The following is an 11,146-nucleotide window of genomic DNA, read 5'->3' as shown; positions in this document are numbered from 1 at the left end:
AGGGGTATTAAAAATAATTTGTGACATTTGTTATCTTGTTCACTCATATGTGCTGGTCATTTGTAAATTAAAAGTTTGTATTACTGTACATTTTTTCAAATTTTGTGATCTCATCTTTCATTTTAAGTTGCCTTGCATTTCACATTTGCTTACTGCTAATTCCAGTGACGTAAGGATTGAGATGGATTTTCAATTACTTTCTGTTGGCATGTTGCATGGGCCTAGGTGAGAAGTCTTGCCCTTGTTACTTGATGATGGGGATAACTGAAACCTGGGATCCTAGGACCCATGTGTCCTGCAGAAGAATAATAAGTTTTAGACATCATATCAGCAAAATTTGGGTATAATCAGTAGGAATGCTTCAGAAATGTGTAGAAAAACATTTTGGAACCAGTGAATTAAAATAATAAACAGAGCAGGAGTGTAAATTCTCTTATAGATTAGAGGAAAACAATTTTTTTTAACAATGTGAATTCTGAAGACCAAGAACACTTACAATGTTTATACCGAAGACATTGCATTGATACTTTTCATATACTAATATATATTCTTTTTTTTTTGGTCGGCCGTGGGGCTTGAACTCTGGGCCTGGGCACTGTCCCTCAGCTATTCAGCTCAAGGCGAGCGCTCTACCACTTGAGCTACAGCGCCACTTCTGGTTTTCTAGTGGTTTATTGGACATAGGAGTCTCACGGTCTCTCCTGCCCGGGCTGGCTTTGAACCGTGATCCTCAGATCTCAGCATCCTGAGTAGCTAGGATTATAGGCGTGAGCCACCAGCTCCCGGCCATATACTAATATATATTCTAAACACAATTATTTATATTCCAATCTATTTATTGTAATATATATATATTTGTCAAATTATCAATTAATTCTAGTAAGCTTCACTGTGTGAAATAAAATATCAGCACATATAAATATAAAATATATAACTATATATAATATAAAAAAGGCACATGTTTTGCAATGTTCTGTTGTGGTTAGGGTATCAAAGGCAACTGTGTTTTAAAGTATTATTCCATTATTTCTACCTCAGTGTTTGGTAGAGTTGGACCTAAAGCTTTACCATGTGTAGATTTACAGCCTAGAGGCAAGATGAAACACTGTGATTAATCCATTACCAATTTAAGGCCTAATATCAAGGAGAAACATATAGACTTCTCTTGTACCTATGAAAATATTTGGTGAAAGAAAGGCAGTAGTGTAAATTCCTGCCTGGTTGGATGGTAACCAGGCCAGGACATTAGGTAATCATGCATATGAATTTATTTTCACCTTCTTGGCTTTAGCTACTTTTAAAATGTTAGGTATAACAAACAATTATATTTTGATAAAATACCTTCTAGTCTAGACGATTCTGTCTTAACTGTTCATTTCTCTATAATCCCTCTTAACTAAGATTAGTTTTGTTCCAAAAAGGAAATCTATGCTGTCAGGGTAAGATATTCTGGTTGGTCTGTTGCTACATGGAAGAAGAGTGAAGGGTCAGGTAGACATTTGTGCCAGTAAGACCTCATTTAGGAAATTTTAAGCTGCAGAAGTTTAGAAGTAGCTCTTAAGCAAGGCTTATTTTGAATCCATTAGCTCCACAAAGCTAACTCAGTTGATAAATAAGTACTTGAAAAGCCATCACCTTTGGATCTAGCTATAAAGTCTTCAAAGTATGATCAAATTTAATTGAAAAAGACTTAAAATAGTCATTGACAAAAAAAATTGCAAATGTGAGCAATCGACCAAACAATGTAAGTTTTCCAATATACACAGAATTTTAGAGAATTAAGATCAATAGCATTTTGGGAACAATAAGTTTTCCTGGTTACAAACAGTCAACCAAAGATATATGCCTTTATAAAGACTGCATCATTAACTATGTAAATTTACAGGATATGACATGCTTCAGCAGCACGTTTACCCAAATTACAACAATACAGAGATTAACATGGCACTTGTACAAGGATGATATGAAAATTTGTGAAGTATGCCATATTTTTCATTCTTCAGATGCAAGAAATGAAAAACAGTTATTAAAAATGATTACAAAAATACATGTAATTAATTGAACTAAAAGTTAGTTTGACATCAGTGTATTAAATCCTCACCTTCGAAAGGCCTTTACATAGCATAATCTTTACAAAACGTTTGAAATTAGATAACATCGTCATTTTATTCCAAAGAAATAACATACTATAAGGACCTAGGAAAAAAAGGAATGTTAAACTGTTTCTATATGGAATGCTATCTGAGATAACACATTTAAAAATGAACCTATATATTATGAAACAATGTAGAATTCAAACTATTATATCTAGGAGAGAATGGAATAGATTATGGATATTATACAAACAAAATACAGATTAGATTAAAATATACTTTTTTCAGACAAAAACCAGAAATATCTTTAGTTTCTGTACTACACATTTCAACAGATAAGTTAAAATGATTTCTGATTTAAAAACCACAAACTCTGCAGAAATCATTATAGATGTATACAAACAAATCTTGAATACATTTTGACATCAAAGTCAGGCAATTCACTTGAAGAATACCATGGAGTCCATGAATTTTTAAAGTAAGATATTGCTGCTGTTTGTATGGTGAAAATATTTTGTACGGACACAAGGATGGATTGGCATTTTTGAAATTTAAGAAACTTAACCAAACCTTTATGACTTAGGAGAACAATTTTTACAGCTTTCCACAACTCCAAAAACGTAGTGATACATATTTATCCTTTTGGCAATATCAAATGCAGTTTCTTCAAAGTTCTTCAGACCTGGTTTGATAATTTGATAATATTCAATAGTAGGAGTTCAGCATATTTTTGATATTTCTAGTCCAAACAGCAAGATGCAAGGGGGTCAAGAGGACTTTAGTTTGGGCATTGCGATATGCATCATGATGAACTAAAATAGAATCCAGTCTGGTATTATTCCACATATAAGCACTGTGTAGGGATGTCCAGCAATTCACAGTTATTGCATGAATATCTGCCTTGAGCCACCAACTCATGGATAATATCTAAGTGTCCACTGTAGGATTCCCGATGAAGAGAGGTATATTCATCATCATTCCTAGTATTCACATGAGTGGCCTTTTTGGAAAGTAGTCTCTGTACTGTAGTAAGCTGATTATTTTCAGCAGCCCATAGAATAATTTGCTTGAATACTTCTCCATTTTTTTTTTTTTTAATTTAATTTAATTTTATTTGTGAACATACTGTACAGAGGAGTTACAGTTGCATGGGCAGGATAATGTGTACATTTCTTACCAAGCATTGCAGCCTCCTCCTTTGTTTATCCTTCACATCCCTTCCCAGCCTCCCCCCTCCCCCCCAATCCCAATCCTTCTCCTTCCTCCCTCCCCCCAGCCCCCCCCCCCCCACCAACATTGTAAAGTTCGTTTTGGACATGACAACTTGTACTTCTCATTGTTGCAACAGGTCCACCTGTATCCTTAAACAACTGGTTTTTCCCCATCTCCTCCACAAGTTATACTGACATCAAATATAGTAAAAGCAAGGGTTATACTGTGGGGGAGGGACATACAAAGCAACAAAGAGATAATCTTATAAATGTGTTAGAAACACATGCATGAAAGAAAAAAACATTAAAATACACATCTAAGGGTTCATTTTCCTGACATCACATTATCTGACCTTTTCCGCTTGACTCATACATATACTAGATATTACAAATAAGGGAAACCATGGGACCTACGTTTCTTTGGGCCTGGCTTACTTCACTTAATATAATTTTTTCCAAGTTTTTCCATTTCCTAACAAATGGGGCAATGTCATTCTTTCTGATGGAGGCATAGAATTCCATTGTGTATATATACCACATTTTCTTGATCCATTCATCTACTGAGGGGCATCTGGGTTGGTTCCATATCTTAGCTATGGTAAATAATGCTGCAATAAACATAGTTGTGCTGGTAGCTTTAGTGTGGTCTTGTTTGTAAACATTAGGGTAAATGCCCAAAAGTGGGATTGCTGGGTCATAGGGGAGCTCTATGTGGAGTCTTTTGAGGAACCTCCATACTGCTTTCCAAAGTGGTTGAACAAGTTTACATTCCCACCAACAATGAATTAAGGTTCCTTTCTGTCCACATCCCCTCCAGCATCTGTTGTTGTTAGAGTTCTTGATTTTTGCCGTTCTCACTGGAGTGAGGTGATATCTCAATCTGCGAATGATATCATTCCTCACTTTTTCTTCTTGTGCCTTGTCTTCATCAGAATTGCCTAAGCAGAGACATTGAGTACCAGTGGGAATCAGGTGCACATATATTCCCCAATAGTTCACGTTGGTTGAACTGCTCAGAAAAATCCAGTGAATATTCTACATCTGTTATTTCACCATGATTTTTTTTCTCTTTTTCCATTTTTACTATTCGAAATTATTCTAACTGGAGAGTAGAGAATTGATAGAGAGCAGAGGAAAGGATTTCCTCCATATAGAAAGGTACAGACTGAAAATGAGGACCAGTGGTGTTTTCATGTGCAGCTTATTCTAGGAACGAGAAAATATGAAATAATGCCTCCTATGTAAATGATTTGGGGAATGGCAGAGCAAAAAGTGAAATGATGCAACCAAAAATTTAAAAGCAAAATAAATTAGGATAATTATGGAGCAGTCATATTATCTATGAGAATCATGAAAGGGAGAGAGGAAGAAAGAGACAGATGTGCAATGACCTAGCTAGCCACAAAATCCATGCCTCGGATCAATTTATAGATCAAACAATTTTATTTTTTAAAAGAGATGGAAATAGAATTTATGTATTTACTTGAAATTAGTAAATACATTTTTAATAGCCTACATAAAGAGACATAGCTTTGACCAAATTACAGACAAGAATCTAAATCCCTGATAATTCTAGTAACAGAACTGACTGAAATCACTTGAATATCACTTTTCCTGTAGAGTGAAGGAATAGGTCCAGGCTAGGAAAGCAGCTAGAGAAGGCAGACTGATTGTATCTTGAACAAAACTTTGTGGAAAATGGTATCAAGGATTAATTACTGGTGATCCACTTGCACTGGTAGTGTGAATCTGAAATATTGCTTGCTGATTATGAACTATTGCTTTAATCATTGTATGTTCCAAGAACATTGTATGTTCCAAAGAAAATCCTTTGCTAGCAAAGGATTAGTAATACACTTTGACTTCTCATTAAGCACCTTCAACCATCAAAATCACATGAAGACAATAGACGGGCCTACTTTTTTAGATGAAAACAGGTATCTTTAAAAATAAGGTAATTAAGTATTCCTACAAAAGACTTTTTTTTAGTACTGTATTATACAGTTTTTTTCTAATGTTGGGTAACAAATAATGGATCTATTAGAAAACTCTTAAAGCTCATGTGTTCAATAGTGAGTTTTCTTATATTATATCATGGTATTTTTGCTCATGGTTTTAAGAAGAAATTTACTAGCTTAAATTTCTGACAGGACAATATCATCACTGTACAACTTGCTTCTATACTCTATGTTTTAAATTACTATCTAAGTATATGCATTAGATAGCTATAGAGGAAAATCTAGAAGCCACACTGGTGGCTCATGTGTTTATCCTAGCTAATCAGAAAGATGAAATCTGAGGATTGTGGTTTGAAACCAGACCAAGCAAAAAAAAAATTCCATTAGATTCTGATTTGAAAGTAACCAGCAAAAGCTAGAAATGGAGCTGTGCGACAAGCAGTAAAATTCTAGGCTTGAGAAAACTAAAACAAAAAAACAACAAATTCTGGGACAGAACCAGGCCCTGAATTCAAGGCTAGTATTAGCACAAAACAAATGAATGAATGAATGAATTAAAATAAATTAAGTGGTCACATGTGGTGAGGCAAGTAAAATGTAACACCCATGGTGACTGGATTGTGTATTATTTTGTAATAAGGCAAATTAACGTTTGTCCAAATCACTAATATTTTATTTGTACTTTTTGTATTAAACCCTGAATTTAGCATGCATATATATGTGTGTACATGTGCACACATGTGTGTATGTGTATATGTGTGAGTGTGCTGTTGCAATGTTGCTTGACAATGTGGACAGGGTGAGGCTGAAAAGAGCTAACTGTGTTGCAATGTTTTTATTTATCAGTGTTCTGTCATGTCATTTCTATGGAGCCACTCTTCTGTACATTTTATTTGTCAAATAATAACATCATAATAATCAAAGCATATACAACATTTAGATTAAAGAGACCAATTTCAGCTCTGATTATATGTTAGGTAAGAAGATGCAGATATAATTAGGTAGTAAGTTATTGCTGTAAGATGACTGTCAGTACAAAATATGTATTTGACCTCTTAAATTGGTTATACTTTTAAGATATAATCATGGAGTGAGTTTGACCTACTTGACCAAAAAGGTATTACTCTCTGGTTATTCCTGTGAAACACAAGGTGGATAAATTCTATCCGGATTTCTGTTGAAAATAACTTTCTTTGTAACATCATATCTAATCTCACTAAGATAATCTACCCTGTATTTATTAAGTTTGAATATCCCATCATATGGACTGAAAATCAGTATTGTGGATATGCTTGTTAGATATACCTTTCAAAAACAAACAAAAAGCCTGTGTCACCTCCAGATTGTGGATGCATTTGAAGTTGTTTTGTACATGCAGTGGGATCTTCACTAATGGCCCTTTTTTGTGAGTAGCTCTCATAACTTTAACAAATAAGGATTTTTGAATATTTTTTCCAATATAAATATCAACCCAGAGCTAGTCTTGCAATTTCTGAAAAGCCTTTGAATATTTTAGTATTATTTCACTTCATTGACTATAGGGCTAAATACATTTCTGAAATAAATATTATTAACATCTGAAGATGTAAGTGGGTATATAGGGTTTTTTATGCATCATTTTATGAAAACCCAGTTTTTATGAAAGTAGATGAAATAGAATAAAAGAGTATAAGTAAATTTGGTAAGCTAATTATGAGTATAACTTTGTTTTCTAGCAAGTTTTTTTAATGTAGATGATGCAGTTAAATTATTTTTTTTGTATATCTGTACTTCAGTTAGTTTTAGAATCTTTATAAGAATGAATTTGTGGAAAAAATAAATGTATTTGAAAATGATTAGGATTAATCTTGTGTTTTGTGTCCTACTCCCAAGAAAATGAGTTATTTTCAAGTGTTAATATTTTATGACTGAATCTTCAGTATCACAATAAATTTTGAAAAATATGCAGTAGTATTGATGTCTTTTTAAACCAATTGTATTCACAACTTGGAGAATCTTTAATACATGCATAGGTCTTGTTGTCTATTATTTTTAACCTCTCGTTCCTACCATTAATGATAGGTGAGACTGCATTTTGGAAAAATATTTATCTGAGGTCAAAGGTGATTTTTATATCAGTCATGCTTGTTAATAGTATTTTAAATAGTACATTTCTCTCAAAATGTTGGGTATAAAAAGCAATCAAAATACCTCTAATATTAAACAACTTAGGTGAGCTACAATGTGGAAATGATTGGTCCATAAGTCCTGCAGTCTGTTTCCATCAAGAATTGGGGAGGTCATTCCTTCAGTATGACTGTGTTAACGAGAGATTGGGTCCCAAGGTAGTGCAGTGTTGTCATGGGATAGAATATGATTTCTACAATTTTGAGCTAGAAATCAGGAATGTTTTAGTTTAGCAGTTCCTTTCACCAGGGAGGTATAAATTGATTATGAACTTGGAATTTTCATATTACAGTTACCTATTTCCTTTCTTTTTGTTTTTTGTTTGGTTAGTCGTGGGGCTTGAACTCTAGGCTTGGGTACTGTCCCTGTGCTCTTCCTCTCAAGGTGATCAATGTATCGCTTGAGCTACAGTGAAACTTCTGGTTTATTAGTGGTTTATTATAGGTAAGAATCTCTTGAACTTTCCTGCCTGGGCTGGCTTTGAACCGCGTTCCTCAGAGCTCACCCTCCTGAGTAGCTAGGGTTACAGGTAGACCCACCGGCATCAGGCTTATTTTCCTATTTTCTAACAAAGATAAAGTGAAATATTATTAGAATGTGGACAATAATTCTGGGAAATTTTCCTAGAATTAGTAGACTACGTGCTGGTATTTTAGTCATAATTTAGAATGAAGTTATTTGATACGGTGGGAATGGGGCTCAGGCTAAGATTTACCATTTGTGCAATGTTGTACTAGTAATTCCAACTCTGAAGACTTCAATATCATCATCTGATAATTAGAAATGGAAGTAGTTCTACTTTATGGGATTATTGTGAGGATTAAATTAGGTACCATAGATAACATACTTGGAAAAACGATCAGCATTTGATCCTTTCTACCTGTTATTTTATCATTTGATGAATTCTAAATTTTTTACTGTAATTTTTATAATGTGTCTCTTTAGGATATGAACCTAAACAATAATCTAATACTACAGAGTAGAGGGAGATGAATTGCCCTCCTGAATAATTTACTTTTGGGTCAAATAAAAGGAGGCTTGCAAAAAGAGAATAGACTTTAGAGAAACATGATGAGTTGATGTAAATAGCTGCTTAGCTGATTTTGTTAATTTGTGAACTAATTCAGGGAAACAGAGTACAACAAGGTAAAAAAAATAAAGAAGGTCATATTGAAATACTCATTGGTGTGTTTGTGTGTTCACGCACACGTGGGTACGCACATGCACATATGCAGATGCTCATGCCTGTATTCATCATTCCTGAAGTGTGATACTGCCTGGGCACTATCCCTAAGATTCTGTGCCCAAGGATAATTGTCTACCACTATTCCATTCTGATTTTTTAGAGATAATCACATATATTTTCATGATTGGACTGGCTTTGAACAGTGATCTTCAGATCTCAGCCTCCTGAGTAGCTAGCTAAGCTGATTCAGCCTCTGAGTTTCTAGTTAAAATTCTGACTGTCCTGTATGCTTCACTGCTCTTTTATTCTTTTCTTTGCGGTAATCAGAAGCGTAACTCATATATGTCTAATTGCTTTAAAAATAATGTTACTGCTTGGCACCAGGGCCTCCCATCTCTACTCTTAACTATTTAGGAGGCTTGAGAATAGATCCCAGGCCAAATTTTAGTGGACTTTCTTCTCAATCTATAGCTGGGTGCATTGGATCATTTCCACCATCCTGCACTATCTAAGAACTAAGATTGGAAGGACTGCAGGATCCAGACCAGCTAAGGTCGGAAGCTAGACAAGTTGGTGTACAACTCTGATGCCATTGATGATTGGAAGTTTAAAAGGACAGATAAGGTGCATGTTCTTGTAGAAAGGGAATCACTATCCTAAAATTAACCACTGATATTATGCCAGCCTAACAAGAAAAATACCCAAAGTTGAAATCCCCACAATTTTCCACAATCAAAATAATTATATACATTAACATCCCAAAACTTAGTACAATGTGTCCTTTATTCTAATATCTTTATCAGATTATCATACGATGTGACAAAATAGTTCTACATTATATTATGATATATTTAAAAACACCTAGAAAATTCTTTCTCATTTATGAAGTGCAAAAGAATGGCAAATTACCTCATTTCTTACATATTTGAGTATCACTAAAAATTCTTCTAGAAAAAGTTCTGGGAAGATGGCAGAGGAGAAGCTGGAGGCTAAACAAGCTCTTGCATAGAAAGCAGTTTTATTGTTCCAGTGAACAGTCCTAAGCCAGAGAGTCACACCAAGTGTGCCATCACAGGAAGACAGTTAGTCCAGAGAGGGAAAATCCAGGCAAGGAGACAGATCTGAGCGCTTGCCAGCGGCGGTGGTTGCTGTGGCCAGCCTTAGACGCCATACCTGCAACACAGAGAGTCCAGGACAAAGGCTCCAGACGCAGCAGGTGAGCGGATTCTACTCAACTCCAGCAAAAGCTGACTAGAAGCAGATATCTTCATCCTGCATTTCGCAGACAAGGGACAACCTAGGAACCAAGACTTGGTGTGAGTAGAAGCCTGACATCCTCATTCCTTCTCAGGGAACAGAGGAGGGAAGGCCACCCTTCCCCCCTCACTACCAGAGACCTTTGATACTGACAAAGGCCTGGATGAGCAGCTAGCTCCAACTCAGGCCTTGGAAGAAAACAAGAGTCATGTAGCAAGTCACAGGAACCTAACCTGTCCTGCTAGGCTCAGCCCCACCCAGGGAAAAGTCACCCAGCCTGGGGAGAGCAAGTTCTGACAGCCCCAGGAGTAGATGTCTTCACTGGATAAACAGAGCCAGAGGCTGCCCCTCCCTACAGCAGACTTGACAATCAATTGAAATTCAGTAAACTTAAACCCTGAGAAAGGCTCCAGGCTGGGCTCTGTGAGTGTCTCACAAGCTAGCCCCTCAGGGGAAAGCTACTGTTTGCTGAAAGGCCTCAACTCTATCCAGAACCTAGCCTCATCACAGTATCTCCAAACTAGAGGAAACAGCCATCTCCCACTTTTTTGATACTCACAGCAGATCTCCCTCCCATTGAATAAGCCTGGGATGAGGATCACAAAATCCTGGGTAATGCAGAGCATTTTTCTACCTGCTCAAACTAACCAACTTAAGAAACCAACCAAGCCACAGGAAAATCAAACACCACAAAACGACCAAAGACTCCAACTAGAGACTGGTTAATGACACAAGGGAGATACAGGATCTTCCCATCCCCCCAAAAAAATCAAAGAACTCTTTTTTTAGTTTTTTATAAAAAAATTTTTCCTAAAACATTTTTTTAATTTTAATTTTTAACATTTAAAAAAATTTTGTTTTCTATTAACTTTTTTTTCTTCCTTTTATAATTTTTATTTTCGGGGTATAAGTGTGTGTGCTTTTTTCTTGTGTTTTTTCTTTTCTCTATAACTTTTTTTTGTTTAGCTCTACTAACCTTTGATCATTTTTTTTCTTTCCTTCTCATTCTTTTCACAATTTCTTTTCTTTTGTTCTTCTTTACGTGACTTAATTGCTATTCTGCTCATCCTCAGATATACCCATAGTTTATTATTAGACGTTATCACCCATTGTGTACCCACTTAATCCAGAAATTTATTACTCAATTCAAAACCAGCACTACTTCTTTATATCTATATAATATTTTAAGCATTTCTAATTTTAATTTTTTCATATCTACTTTCTAGCCCTACCCTTATCTTATCCTATACAATTTCTTCTCTGAATATTATGTCT

General features: G+C 35.2%; 1 pseudogene; it reads left to right on the top strand.

Annotated features, from left to right (window-relative positions):
• Nucleotides 1–1,893: 1,893 nt before the first annotated feature.
• On the top strand, nt 1,894–1,993 carry LOC122108296 (annotated as a pseudogene).
• Nucleotides 1,994–11,146: the final 9,153 nt, after the last annotated feature.

Source organism: Dipodomys spectabilis, unplaced genomic scaffold, assembly GCF_019054845.1.
Source record: "Dipodomys spectabilis isolate Male_0828 unplaced genomic scaffold, ASM1905484v1 ptg000055l, whole genome shotgun sequence".
Classification (NCBI taxonomy): Eukaryota; Metazoa; Chordata; class Mammalia; order Rodentia; family Heteromyidae; genus Dipodomys; species Dipodomys spectabilis.
The sequence above is the reverse complement of the archived record's forward strand: the minus strand, read 5'-3'. Positions and strand labels throughout refer to the sequence as shown.